Source organism: Corvus brachyrhynchos, unplaced genomic scaffold (assembly GCF_000691975.1).
Source record: "Corvus brachyrhynchos isolate BGI_N302 unplaced genomic scaffold, ASM69197v1 scaffold115, whole genome shotgun sequence".
Lineage (NCBI taxonomy): Eukaryota > Metazoa > Chordata > Aves > Passeriformes > Corvidae > Corvus > Corvus brachyrhynchos.
The window spans coordinates 24,184,702-24,198,329 of NW_008239553.1; the positions used below are offsets into that span (position 1 = coordinate 24,184,702).

General features: G+C 43.9%; 2 long non-coding RNA genes across 2 annotated transcripts; both read right to left on the reverse strand.

The window, feature by feature from the left end:
* Positions 1 to 214: 214 nt before the first annotated feature.
* Positions 215 to 2,000, reverse strand: LOC108448524. Its single transcript, XR_001864420.1, has 2 exons — positions 1,352 to 2,000; positions 215 to 458 (listed from the first exon to the last, which is right to left on the reverse strand). It is a non-coding gene; the product is annotated as an uncharacterized LOC108448524 (long non-coding RNA).
* An 8,405-nt stretch (positions 2,001 to 10,405) lies between these two features.
* LOC108448525 lies at positions 10,406 to 11,500 on the reverse strand. The gene is made up of 2 exons (XR_001864421.1): positions 11,244 to 11,500; positions 10,406 to 10,844 (listed from the first exon to the last, which is right to left on the reverse strand). It is a non-coding gene; the product is annotated as an uncharacterized LOC108448525 (long non-coding RNA).
* Between the last annotated feature and the right edge of the window lie 2,128 nt (positions 11,501 to 13,628).

Sequence of the window (13,628 nt, forward strand, 5' to 3'; positions counted from 1 at the left end):
CGTGCCTGCCTGCCTGCCTGCCTGCCTCGCTGTAGGGCAGGAGCGCGGCCCGGGCCCGAGGCCTGCTTAAGGGCCCGGCAGCTGTGCTGTGCCCGAGGGGGTCAGAAGCTGTGACCCAGGGCTGAGTGACGGTTGCTTTATGGCCCCACCACCCTGCAATTTGTGGTTTCCGACAAAAATGTTCACCCCCTGTTCTCCAGAAATCCAAACAGGATTTTTTTCCTTTTTTTTTTTTTTTTTTTTTGTCTCCTGGAAAGCCAGCATTTGCTCCAGATGTTACGCAGGCTTTTCGAACACCACTGATGATAGCCACGGTTTTCCAAAGCACAACCTCTATGCGGCAGTGCTGATGGGATGGGGGAGACAGCAGAGCAGGAGTGTTCCCTCACCCGGTGCTGCTGAGAGGTCATCAGAGGTCTGCAAAATCAGTCATCACCTGGCTGTGAGTACTCTGGCATCTGCAAGTGGAGACCCATCACATGTCGAAAACAGTTGCATATGAAAAGCAAAGTCCTGGTTGAAGTCCAGAATGTCAATGTTTACTTCACAATCAAATGTTTTCAACATCTAAAGGCAAACAGATTGAGCTGAGCACGCTACAGCTTTTTACACCAAATACACATTTCTAACGTGTAATCTCAGTAGCCTTCTTCCAAACTCTAAAATGGGTACCTGCACTGAAGTCAAGATTCGTGTTATCCCTGCCTTTTGCACTGATGAGTGCTGCCAAGCAGTCCTCTTGATGGTCACCAGCTGCTGTCTTATGGGTTATAATTAAATGAAACACTTGGTGTGTGCAGAAAATCATGCTGTGTCCACAAGAGCCAGAGAAGCCAGTGTCCACAAGAGACAGAGAAGCCTGCAACTTTATTCAAGTAAAGGGAGAGTCCACTATACCATACCCCCATAGGCTCTCTCTCAAGTTTTTGGAGGACGCAGCCTCCTTTTATCCTAAACTCTTAGCCGCATGTTGCCCTCTTCCATTCCCCGTTAGCTGAGGTACTAGGAAGGTACAGACTTCCCAAACTGCCTATTACACATTGTCCTAAAGAATAGAAGCTCAAATTATCTGGGTCCTGCAAAAAATGCAGGTTGATGTTCATGAAGACATTAAGACCCATTTTTAAGACGTTAACACCCATTTCTCCTAAAATCCCCACAGCCATTCTTCCAGAACCTGATTGGTTCTTTCAGATCAAGTCACTTGTGAAGACATTAAGACCCATTCTGCCATCAGTAATTAGCACAATGAGTGTCCACAGCTAGGATCTCAGATGATGTTATAATGTATACAAATAATAATCCTACCACTCTCTTTTTCAAATCCCTGTTTATAATAAACACCACAGACCTTAGAAGCAGGGACTTGTCTCAAATCCCACAGATGTCTCTGGCAAAGCACTGGACTGTGATCACCCGTCTCCTGTTGCAGTAAGCAATCCATCACTGGTTTCTAGTCAGAGAATGGAGGGTGTTCTCCAGAGGAAGGATCTGCAATATTAAGAGCTCATGACTGGGTCATTTAAAACCAGCCTGTTCCTTAAAAGGAAAGATCTAAGAAAAGATCTGCAGAGCCAACCCACATCAGAATAATCAGACTGAAATCAGAGAGGAATGTTAGCTGGTGCTACAAACAAGCAACCAACTGTGGCCAAGTAGCCACAGTTGTTTGGCCTACACTAGAAAAATATTTACAAATTTGGCAATAAAATCAAAGCTGACAATGGTCATCTGCTTCAGGGTCAAGCCTTTCCCTGGGTTTTGTGGCATTTTGTTCTTTATCCAAATATAACCCTTCCACATTCTGTAATGACTGGACTATTTGAGAGGCCTATGTGGAACCTAGGGGAATAAAGCCACTAAAATTATCCTGTTCTTGGGGAAATGGAAGTATTTCTAAGTGTATGAATTAGTTCTGCTCAACCTTTATCAGAAAGCTTCTTCTGTTACAGTTTTGGTTTTAGTACCTTAGGAAAAGTCACAAAGTCCTCAGTAAAAAAGATGTAAAATAATAAGCACTGAACAACTTTTGGCACCAACAGTAGTTGGTGGGATGACTGAGTACTTGATTCAAGGCCCCATTAAGTGCTGACATGTTTACAAGCCACACTTTATTACTGAACATACTGGGAATTTGGCAGTAGGGAAGTCTGAATCTGTTCCAGACTACAAAGGTGAATACATTCTTGTCCTCATGTCATTTAAGACTGTAATGCCACAGTCTGATTTTATCATGAAATTGTACAAACTGGAATATGAACTTAAAGGAGACAAGAACTCTTAACAGCAGCCTGTCATGACTCTGCTGGGGGGAGTGGGTGGGAGGTCCACAGCCAAAATGACAGCTGTTCTCAGTTGTTGCGAGCTGACTGGATCCCAGAGCGATGGGGTTTCCAGCGCTGAAGGCCACCCTTAGGAGTCAGAAAGTGCAGGTGAGATCACATAAGGGTGATGTGGTATCACAGGGCAACCACAGGCTCTGCAGGACTTTCTCACAACACCAGGACAGCCCCTGCAAGCAAGACATAGGATTCTCCTGTTTATAAGCAGTACCAGAAGAACCCAGGTCTTACAAGTGGCACCATTCCTCCTGGAGATGTTTTAATTGATTCCAAACAGCTGTTCCTTTATTGTGTAGGTGTGAGAAACTTACAGATCTAGGAGGTGGCTGTGAACTCTTCATTTACAGAAGAGAAAAAGCAAATGAACCTGCGACTCACTGGTGATGACACACAGAATGAGTCTGAGAAGGATGCAGGTGCAGGGTGTACTTACTAGGAAATTCACTCCAGAAATTGTCAGAAAGGGCCAAAGAAAAATCAGCAGCAGCTAAGAGGGACTGCAACAGGCTGATCACCAGCTGGGAAGGCTTCTCTTCCTAGGCCAGGCAGCAAGGAGAAGAAGGGTGGTGAACAGGGATCCAGGGTACCAGTGGCCAGAAATGGGAGCTGCCATCTGGGAGCAGCTTGGAAAAAAAAAAAGAATCACTAGAGGACTTGCCAGTACCAGCTTCCAGGACACTCCACCCAGCTGCCCCTAATGCCTGTAAGAGATGTCAGAGCTCAGCATCTTTTGAGACCAGATCCGGTTTGAGCTCTTCATTGCCCAGAAGGATAGGCAGGGCATGAGAGCAGCAGGGTTTTCTGAACCTGCTGCTCTCAGGTTCTGCTTGTACACAGCAGAGTCAGGTGCCAGGGATGCTCACAGCTCTTTGGCCTGACTTCCTAGCTTAGCATAACAGTTTCTCTCAAAGTTATAAACCTCCTTTGGCCTGTCACTTAGTCATTACAAGTTAATTTCTTATTTTCCTCTGTTGTTATAGATGCAATTATTTGTTAAATAATGCAATTACTGTACGGCATGGACATATGTGGGACAACTCCTCTATGCTTGTTTTTCGGTATTTAAGTAGTGCATAATGCAATTTATGAAGTGCAGGAGTCACTTCTGAATCTACCTCAGAAGGCTCAATCCACATACTGTGGGACTGACTAATGTACTGGGCACATGATGCATCTCATGAGTTCTTTACATGGGATTTAGACCTATTTTTATCCTTCCTTTTGTCTTTCTCACACTGGAATAATGCAAGTAAACCCATCATTTGACAAATAAAATCTGGCAGAAGGAAAGGGTCTTAATAAAGGAGATGCAGCTGCAGAACTGGTTGAAATGTGGTGATGTGGGTGCCAGCTGGCCAGTCTTTCCCCCACATAGAACTGAATGAACAGCAAAACTGCTCCACATCACACATCAATGCTAGGTGACACCCAGGAAGGGTAAAAAATTACAGGTTAATAGCCTGAAGCTCTAAAGGGAAATAGAGAGTAAGGGAAGAAGGCAGTAAAAGCAGTGACAGGGAATGAAAAGGAAGATTCAAAGTAGAAAAAAAAAATGTATTATGCTATTAGCCAGAAATTATTTTGGCAAAATAACACTTCATTATTTTTTAATGCATTTAGTCCCCGTAAAAGGAAATTTTCCAAATTCTCTTTCTTTATAAAATAAACTAGGAATTGTGGGCAAGAGAAGCTGTATCACTTCCAGTAAGTCTACTTACACTCAGTCCCAATACATGGTAGCATTCAAATGCTTTTTCTTCTGCCATGCAAGAAGAGTATACTGGAAAGCATTCCCAGAGTCTGATCACAAGGTCAGCCCCCGTGGCTGGGGAATTGTGAGTCAGTTCAAGAGAGGTAGGAGCAGCTGATATCGGTTTGGCTTGCACATTTGTGGGGAAATGGGATGAAGATAAAAAAATTGCTTTGCCTGGTGGGCTGAGAAATTGAGAAAGGGGACAAAGGCAGCTTGTGAGGGAACAAGAACCTAATGTGGGAGAACTGTGAGTTCTCTGCACATGGCCTGAAGAACTTGAGGAGAGCTTTGTCCATCACTCCCAGAGGGAGCTCATCCCCACACTGGGGCCAGCACCATATGCATACACTGTTGCAGGGACTGTAGGGCAGGAAGCAGGGACGTAGAAGGAGTACATCCACAACATGTTGAAGAGGGCCTTCAGTGAGAGGAATGGAAGATCCATCACATCCAGGGAGTCACATCTCTGCTAGGTTTGCATTGACAAACTGAATGTGTTTCACGGCACACCAGAATTATGTCCAAAATGGGTGAGTCTCAGGAGTCTGTGTCACTGGCTGATGCCTCAGCAGAGAAGGCAACGCAAGCTCCTGACACTGACCTAGGGGTTGAAATGGAATGATTTCTGACCATCTGCCCTCACTAGCCTTTCCTTACAGTCAGAGCTGTACTTACCGACTGGTATGTAACCAAAAAGGAGACCAAGGACATGATTCCTGCCAGAATTCTGACAGCCACATGTAATCTGGCTATTGATAAAGGTGGGGGAGGGGGATATGAATTTCCCTTTAAGAGCTCTCCCTTTGATGTCAAACATCTTTCTTCAACTGCTTTCTACGCACCAGAACTATTTCTTTGTTCTTTAGTGTCTCCTCTAGTTGTTAATAGAGCAGGAGGAGCAGCTAGCTGAAACCAGGGATGGGACTGTGGCCCTGTTTGTGCACTCCTGGTGAAACACTGCGTAGCTCTTGTGGTCTGCACACCATGGGTTTGCCACAACTGTACTAGTCTTTTCTGGTGGCTCTCCTCTTATTTTCTGCCTCGTGAAGTCAGTCATCTGATTAAACAAGTCTTGCACTCATTTTTTTAACAGTAGGATTTATCCGTAATTTAGGAAGAGAACTTTCTAACTTGTTATAAAAGGAAGGAAAATCAAAAAACATAGTAACACAAGAACAAAGACTATTTTGTTAGAGGCTTCAGACTGAACTGGAAAATGGCTTTGTTGAGAGGGGAATTTGTCTTGAGGTTAGACCACTGAATGCATATAACAACATGGAGAAATATGAGCTCTAAGTATGGAGTTTGATGAAGGAATTCCAAATGACAGGTTTTTGTGGAAATACAGCCTCCAGCTGCACTGATATGTCTCACTGCAGCTGTGTCAACAACACCCAATGGCCAAGATGAAAATGCTGGGATTCTTTCTGCTGGTTGTAAGCCAGAATGTTCTGAGCTGCCCTACCTCTGCTGGCAATATCAGCTGCATGCTTCAATTAAGATTATAAAAAAAACAAAAAACAAAAAACCAAGTTTTTGCCTGATGTCAAAAGTTCTCAATTACACCAAAAAAGGTTCAATCACATTGCAGACTGGTGAGAAGCTGCAGCAAGTCACTGGATGTCAAATGGATAAGCAAGGAGGATACATTTACTCCTGGAAGTCTGGGATAAAGGGATGGGGAGAACCAGGGGATGATAATGCATAAGGAGTAAAACTGTACTGTTGCTGCATAGTGTTACTTAATTTTATTAAGTAGCTTAATTTACTTAATAGAGGAGGGGGGGATACTTAATGCACCACTCATCAATATACTTTTTCTCTGCAGAGCCTGAGAAGGCCTTAGCAGACATTATGGGCACAGAGCCCATATACTTGGAAGCATACAGGCTGATGGAAGTGGTGCCTGTCTGTCAGGTTACAATGTAAGATGTAACCAAAAGTATGTATTCTATCACCATCTGTTAAAACCAGGTGGGGCAGTGTTCTTTATCTCTTCCATGACACATCCCTGATAACTCCCTCTGGGGGGTATCTTCTGTTAATGGGCCATCCACCCTCACTGCATGACTCAAAATTACATCATCCCATTGTGAGATGCTCTGCCCAGAGGGAGGAACCAAGCATTCCTACCTGGATATAAATTGAGGTTTGGAACACCACAGTCAGCCCTTACCTACTGGATTCCTGGAGGAGAAAAGCTACATAACCACCACTGGATCTTTTGAGGAACACCAGACCCTTCTACATGATCACCGCTTCACAGAACCACATCTATCAATTCAGAAGGATTGCAGCCACCATTGAATCGGACTCGACCACCACCCTGCCCAACAGGGTGTCAGGTTGGGGAGAAACCAGGGTTCCCTGCCTGGGTATAATCTGAGGTTTGGGACACCACACTCAGCCCTTACCTACTGGGTTCCCAGAGAAGAGCTACATAACCACTACTGGGCCTTAGAGGAAGACCAGACCCTTCTACAGGATCACCCCTTCAAGAGAACCACATCTATCACTTCAGGAGGACTGCAGCCACCACCTAATCGGACTGGTACTGCCACCCTGCCAGACAGGGTGTCAGGTTGTATTCTGACTGTCAGTGCTTCTGTACTACTGCATTTATTTTTAATTTTCCTATTAAATTGTAGTTCTGATTTTGAGTCTTTCAATGGTTTGCTTTCAAACTAGTACACTGTCTCACACTTTATTCAAAATTTGGCCAAGCCTTACATAAATCAGAACCACCATGATCTAGGACATAAAGGTATCAAAGACATTGTTAGTGCTATGGTGGTGAGTAGCCAGTAACAGTGGGGGCAGCGTTTTCAAGAATAACAGGAATTTGAGGCCTCTCCCAGGCCTGAAAGTCATCAAGGAGTATAGTGTGGTAGAAAAAAACATAGGAACTCTGAGCATCCCTAATGTTTCTCATCCTCTGCACATGAAAGTTTTGTGTGGCAACTGATGTCCTTTCATGGAGTTACCCCCAAAAGCAACTGATGCTCTTCCATGGGACACAAGCCCTCAGTGCTTCTAACCCCTACAGGGCCACAGATAGGACTGAAGGGACTCATATCCCACTCTGGGTTCTGCACAGGAAGGTGCTACATTCACCAATGGACAGGCCCAAGATGCCTGAATTGAAGCTCAGAGCTGAACCTGGGTCTCCAGGCTGGCACAAAGCAACAGAAGGTCCAATCCAGTCAAAATCAGTCCAGGAAAACATCTCTTTTGTATACCAATTCCCACTGCCATGGCTCTGTCACATCTCCTGATCACTGGCCTGCTCAAGACCTGCAATGCTTCCTGAAGTTTGGAGGAAATAGCCAGTGTCTGAACATTGAACTAAGGAAACTATCCTCCTTGTTAATTTTGCAGTAATTTTTTGTATGTCTCTGTTTACCTTTCTGTCTTCCCAGTCCACCACAACCATTACACAATTAGAATTGGAAGACAACTGCATTTTGGTAGAAGGAGCCATGTGCATAGCAGAGATGTGAGAGAATCATCCCTTCAAGAACTAGTACACAATCTGACATTGTTTGCAGTCAAAATTATTGCTCATCAAGTTCAAGCATCTGAAAGAAAACCAATTTTAACCAAATAACTGTTGTTCCCAGGCAAAAACATTCACATTCTGAAAGTCATGATATTTTCTGCTGCACTACTTTTAAAATGTACAAGCTTCTGAAAAGCAGACGTGTGCATATAGTGGCGGTCTGGTGACTGGAACTGTTATCTTCATTAGCAGATGTGACAGTAATTACCACAACTAAGTCATTCCAGTTTATGCTTAGCCAACAGAAAACATGTTTTGGTCAGGAAATTCCATTCTCCAATATGACATGGAGAAACTTTTCTAACCAGATTAAGGGAATAATGCAAAATGTTCAGATATGAACGGGTGCAAATGTTCCTTCAATTTGAAATTGGGATATACAAAAAGCATTTTGATAGGCCATGGGATCTGAAAGAAAAGATTCTTGGCCAAAGGCCTCTTCGTTCACTGAAGACAAAGATCTATGTGAAACTGATGTCTCTAGGGCTTTATTTGTGTTAGGAAGGATACAGGGTTAAATACACCTATAACCTACACATTAATTACTGTCTGGATAACATTTCTCATATTGCTCATCTTGCATTATTCCCTTGGTATCTTGGGCATTAAGAAGACAGTAAAACCAGTACATTCTTTGGACTCATCCTTCTTATACTCCCTTCTTTTCTTCCAAAACATCTCTAATGAGCACCTAGACATATCAGGAGCTGAAACCATTGCCAGTTTGCTTTTGGATAATGTGTCCTACCTCAATGTTTTTCAGCTCTTGGGGGGCTGTATGCACACAAACACTGATGGCAGTAGAAGATAAGTAACGTGTTTCATTTCAGTCTCTCACCCTGAAAATATTACTCAGACCATGAGCAAAATCAATCTCTCAGCTATGTCTCTGATGGGAACCCAGAGTAACAGTGGAAATCTAGACTTAAAGTGATGTGATTAAATATTTGGCCTGCTCAATTTCCAGCATGTCTGAAAACCAGTCCCTCAAGAGAAACTTAGTTAATTTCTGGAGCATCTCCCACATCTTTGGGTAATTCCACTCCATGGAGCAAAGTAGAATAGTTACTAACTTCCCTATTGGGTCTGGCTGAGATGGAATTAATTTTCCCCATGGCAGCCCTCATAGTGCTGTGATTTGTATTGGTAGATAGAAAGGTGTTAACAAACACAGGAAAGTTTTGGCTCCCAAATCATCAAGCACTGTCTCTCCAATAACCCCCCTCACCATTAGGCTGGTGGTGGGCAAGATCTTGGGATGGAACATAGCCAGGACAGCTGATCCAACCTGACCAAAGGGATATTCCATACCATACATCTCCTCAGCAATAAAAGCTACTAGAAAAGCTGTGGGTAGAGGGAAGGGATGATGGGAAGCGGCAGCACATTTGTTGTTACAATGTTTGTCTTCTGGACCACTATGTGTATACACCACTATACAACACCGTGTACGGAAGCCTGACTTTCTGGGAAGTGGCTGGACGTCATCTGGTAATGGGAAATAGAGAATAAATATTTTCTTTTCCTTTGCTCTAGTGTGTGACCTTTTCTTTTGCCTTATTAAACTTTCTCTTGACTCAAAAGGGCTTTTTCTATGTTATTTTCTCCCCCGTTCTGCTGAGGAGGGGAGTGACAGGCTTGGTGAGCACCTGGTGTACAACAAAGGTCAACCTACCACAACTTCTTGCAGCCAGATATGGACTGTGATGGACCAGAGGTTCTACCTAAAAGCACAGCTTTGTGCAGACCCCAGCACAGCACCAAGAGAGAGATCAGTGCATTGTTAACATACTTTTCTTCCCCAGGAAACAACTTTGGAGAAGAGACTGCACCATACTTTGCTGAGGCATTAATAGTGAGTTACCTGAAATCCAAGGTCATTTGCAGCCCTCACTTGGCATGACTTCACTTGGCAATGCCCACATGATTTCCTGGCATAATTCTGCTAAGAGCTTAGTTCAGAAATATGAGAGGCTGAGAGGACACAGTGCTGTATGAACTACACCAACATTTTTTCAGGACAGCTGTGTGTGTCTGGCTGAGAAACAAACCTTCAGAACTGTGTAAGAGAACACAACTTCATACAAGTTTGCAATTCTCCAGTAAATATTTTTACTGGAGAGGCTTGACTTCTCTGGATAGTTCCTGTCTCAAAGCCTCTTAATCATTTGGTACTTTCAGAAGCTGCCCTGAAGCAAGAGCTCTTGGTCAAGGGACAATGGTGAGAGTGGAACAGAGACAAGAACAGAATTGCAGGATGTGTTGCAGGCAAGACATGAGCTGTATGAGAGAAGTTTGCGTAACACAAAGTCCTAATGCTTTTGCTGTTTCAGGAAGATAATCACTGTGATGTTCTATGCCTGTTTGAGGACACACAGTGCCACAATCTCTGGGCTGCTGATGTCCCATGCACTGAAAATTTCAGTGTGTCTGATATCCCTCTTTTTCATCCTCACTTGGGAGCCTTCGTATGGCATCTGGCTGCAGCTGGCTGGAAGATCACATTCCCTCTACACACTTGTCTCTCTGTAGGGCAATTACCAAAGGAAGGAGCTGAACCTCAGCCACAAGGAGTTCTCTGAGAAAGAAGGACAGCTCCTGGGACAGAAGCTCAGTAACTTACTACTTTTGCAAAGCCAGGATGTCATGGTTTAGGAACAGCACAAAAAATGTTCTGGTTTAAAATACAGTGTGAAAATTAAATTCTTTAACCTGCTTCCTTCTAATAATGGAGAAAACACTAGGAGAGGCTACAAGATATAATCACTATTTATTGAAAAATGGTAATAACCACAACAACATTAATAAAAGAGTATATAAAAGAGAGAGTATTTTACCCACCAAATAAAGAAAGACACTTTGCAAAGACAGTGCCCAGCATGGTTAACTTTCCAGTTAACCAGCCTGAAAAACAACAGAAAAACAGGGACAAGACAAAAGCCGGTGGGACCTGAGAGAGTTCTGAAACAGGCTGGGGACTCTTTTCCTGGGCCTGACCTTGTGGGAGCAGGACTGGAATGCTCTGGCTGCAGCTTGGGCTATGGCTGCAGCTCCAGCTGCAGTTATTGTGGCTGCAGCTTGGGGTCCACATAGCTCAGCTGGGCTCCACTCCACGTGGCCACTGCTCTCTCCCTTTTTTCTTTTTTTTTTCCTTTTCTCAGAGCAGCATCTCAGGTTCACCAGCTCTAACCTACAGAACCAAACCAGAAAAACTTCAGCTCAGAGAAAGGGGAAAGGCACCGCTGGTGGCAGAGAGGGGCTAGCTCCACCAGGCTGACCCCTGAGCCCAAGCCCAGTAAAAGATGGTGACCCTTCCACTTCCAGCTCCAGCTGCCTGTTGCTGAACCCACACCCCTGCCATGATGTGGGTGGTATGGAATTAAATAGTGCTAGAAACTCCACCACTTTTCTCTATGACCATGACAAAAACCAGCCTCTTCACTGAGAAAGAAAAAAGCAGAGATTACGGGTTGAGATAGGAACTATTTACTGGAAACAGCAGTGAGATAAGAAAATGAGCAGTAACAGCAACAATATTAATAACAAAATTATACAAGAAGAGGATGATTTACATGCAAAGAATGCTCACCAACTGACTCAACATGGCATGACCTCAAGACACAGAATGATGGACTCTCTGGGCCCCTGCTTTTCCTGGCCTGCAAGTCACGCCCACCTTCCTCTGGGACGTGAGAGTCCTGTACTTCCACCCCTGGCAGTGACATGAGGTGGTGAGAATAAAAACCTAGACATGCCTTTTGCTGCCTGTTCTGAGCTTCCCCTCCCAAAGACACTTGCCTCTGCCATGTGCTGTGAACCCCTTTGGTCTAAGCTCGGGCAAAACCAAATGTAACTCAAACTCTTTAGCAGTGTCTGATTGGCCGGTCACCCCGGGTCCGCCCCCAGTCCTCCCCTTTCCCCTTCTCCAAATAAAAGAGAAGATCAAGGAAGGCCCCGCCTCTTTTGGCTCGGCTACCCTTTCTGCGAACATCTCTTGTCGTCTGTTTCTTTTGAAAGCTTCTAACTGTGGGAAATTGAGCGCATGCCCACGTGGGTCCAGGCTCTGCCCCCTCATGGCTACTGCAAAAAAATTAACTTTGTTGTGGCCAAAAGCCAGGACACAGGAGTACAGGCACTGGGGAGCTGGATAGTGTCAGCACAGTGAACATGTATTTCCTTCTCTAGCAAAAGTGCCCCATGACCTGGTAGGTAGTACAAAAAACAGGGCACCCAGATCCAGAGCTTTCTAGCTGGCTCATAGGCTCACCCTCATTGTAGGTGACTCTAGCAGCTGTGAATCATGTATGGGAACACACATGCAGCATGAGAAACCACAGTAACAGAGCAGTCTGTCAGAGAGGAAGAGGCTGAAAGAGAAGAATCCCAGTGCATATAAAGCAGAAAATTGCACTCTACTAAAATTTCACAGGATCAGAACTGTTGTTTGTTTTAAGCTTTGGATTGCAAAGTTCAGGAGCTGTTTCAGTTTTTCTTAAGTAGCCCAAACCTAATGGTTTTAGCCATTGCACAGTAAGAAGCAAGACTAGGAAGGCACAGACTAGGGAAGGAACAAAACTAAGCTGCCTAATCTGCCTAATCTGCCTATTCAGACAAAGTGAGAACCCAAGGGAATTAGTAGTTAGTAGTCCTTCAGAGGAAAAGCAAACAAAACAACTAGTATTTCAATAATCTCAGGTGCTGTTACTACACTGTGAAAGACTGGCATGAATATCTGAATGTCCTTCTTCCCTCAGTATGTTCAACACACATGCTACCATAATGGCCATAAGCATGTGCTGTGAGCATCCAGTGTTCCTTGAGCATCTCAGTAACATAATGCCTTCTGTTTCATTAATGCCTTCCTTCTCCTAGTTCAGTATTTCCATTGATATCTCTTTCTAATAAAACTCTATATTTTTAAAATATGGAACAATTAAAACTGAAGCAAGGGCAAGTCAACCTGCCCCTGCCTTGAAAAAGCCTGCAGGCAACACAGAGATCAGTACTAAAACTTTTGATCTTCCTAGTCCAGAAAAATGCCTCTCCAAAATTCAAGGTTTTACGTATCTTCTCTCCTTCCAGCTCACTTGAAGCAGGAGCAGCAGAGATTACTGCAGAATCTGTTTCTTTCTGTTTTGTTTCTTAAAGGAATATTTTTAAGTCAGCTAAATTCACCATCTGCCTCCATCCAACCTTCCATACATGGAAAATTTGGATGAGAAATTCTCTCTGAGAATGCGAAGCAAGTGTTGGCAGCAAGTCCTATCTCTCCCAGTGTCACAGCAGACACAAATGAATTCACACATACCCTGCTCTAAGTAGAACTTACACCTTGAGGTGTGTGATGCATGTGAATTGGCATTGGCACATGTACAGCTGGGCAAAGCTATCAGATGAAGCTGAATTCCTCTCCTCTGCTAATCAAACATAAGCAGGGTGAGTCTTAATATTTTAGATGTGACAAGGAGAATCTGGCCATTTTTCATAGTGAGAAAAACAGACAGTGTCTATTTATAAAAGAAATCCTCCCTCTCTCTACCTTCCTCCTTCACAATGTAAATGATTTGCTAAGAATTTATTCAAGCACAGGATAAACTGTCATTGCCAAAACAGGGCAATGCCACAGCACTACCTAAAATAGAGGAGTATTACCAAGTCCTGGAAAAAGAAAGCCAAAACTGTCTTCTAGTAAGATAGGGTTCAATAATCCCTGAAAGGGCAAAACTGAATCACCAGCTAAAATGCCTCCAGAGATAAGGTTTGAGAGCTAATGCATCTTCTTACTCCAAGACCAGACTCTAGGAATTCAGCTCAGAAAAGTCAGCTTGCTTGCAAGCTGCATTCTCAGCTAGATCTAACATCACCATCCTGAGAGCCTGCAAATGACACTATGGTGGTTGAGGGGCATCTTTAAAGCTATTAATGTAGGCCTGTCTCTGGACCCCTTTGTCTTTGTAAATCACTGCAACCATAC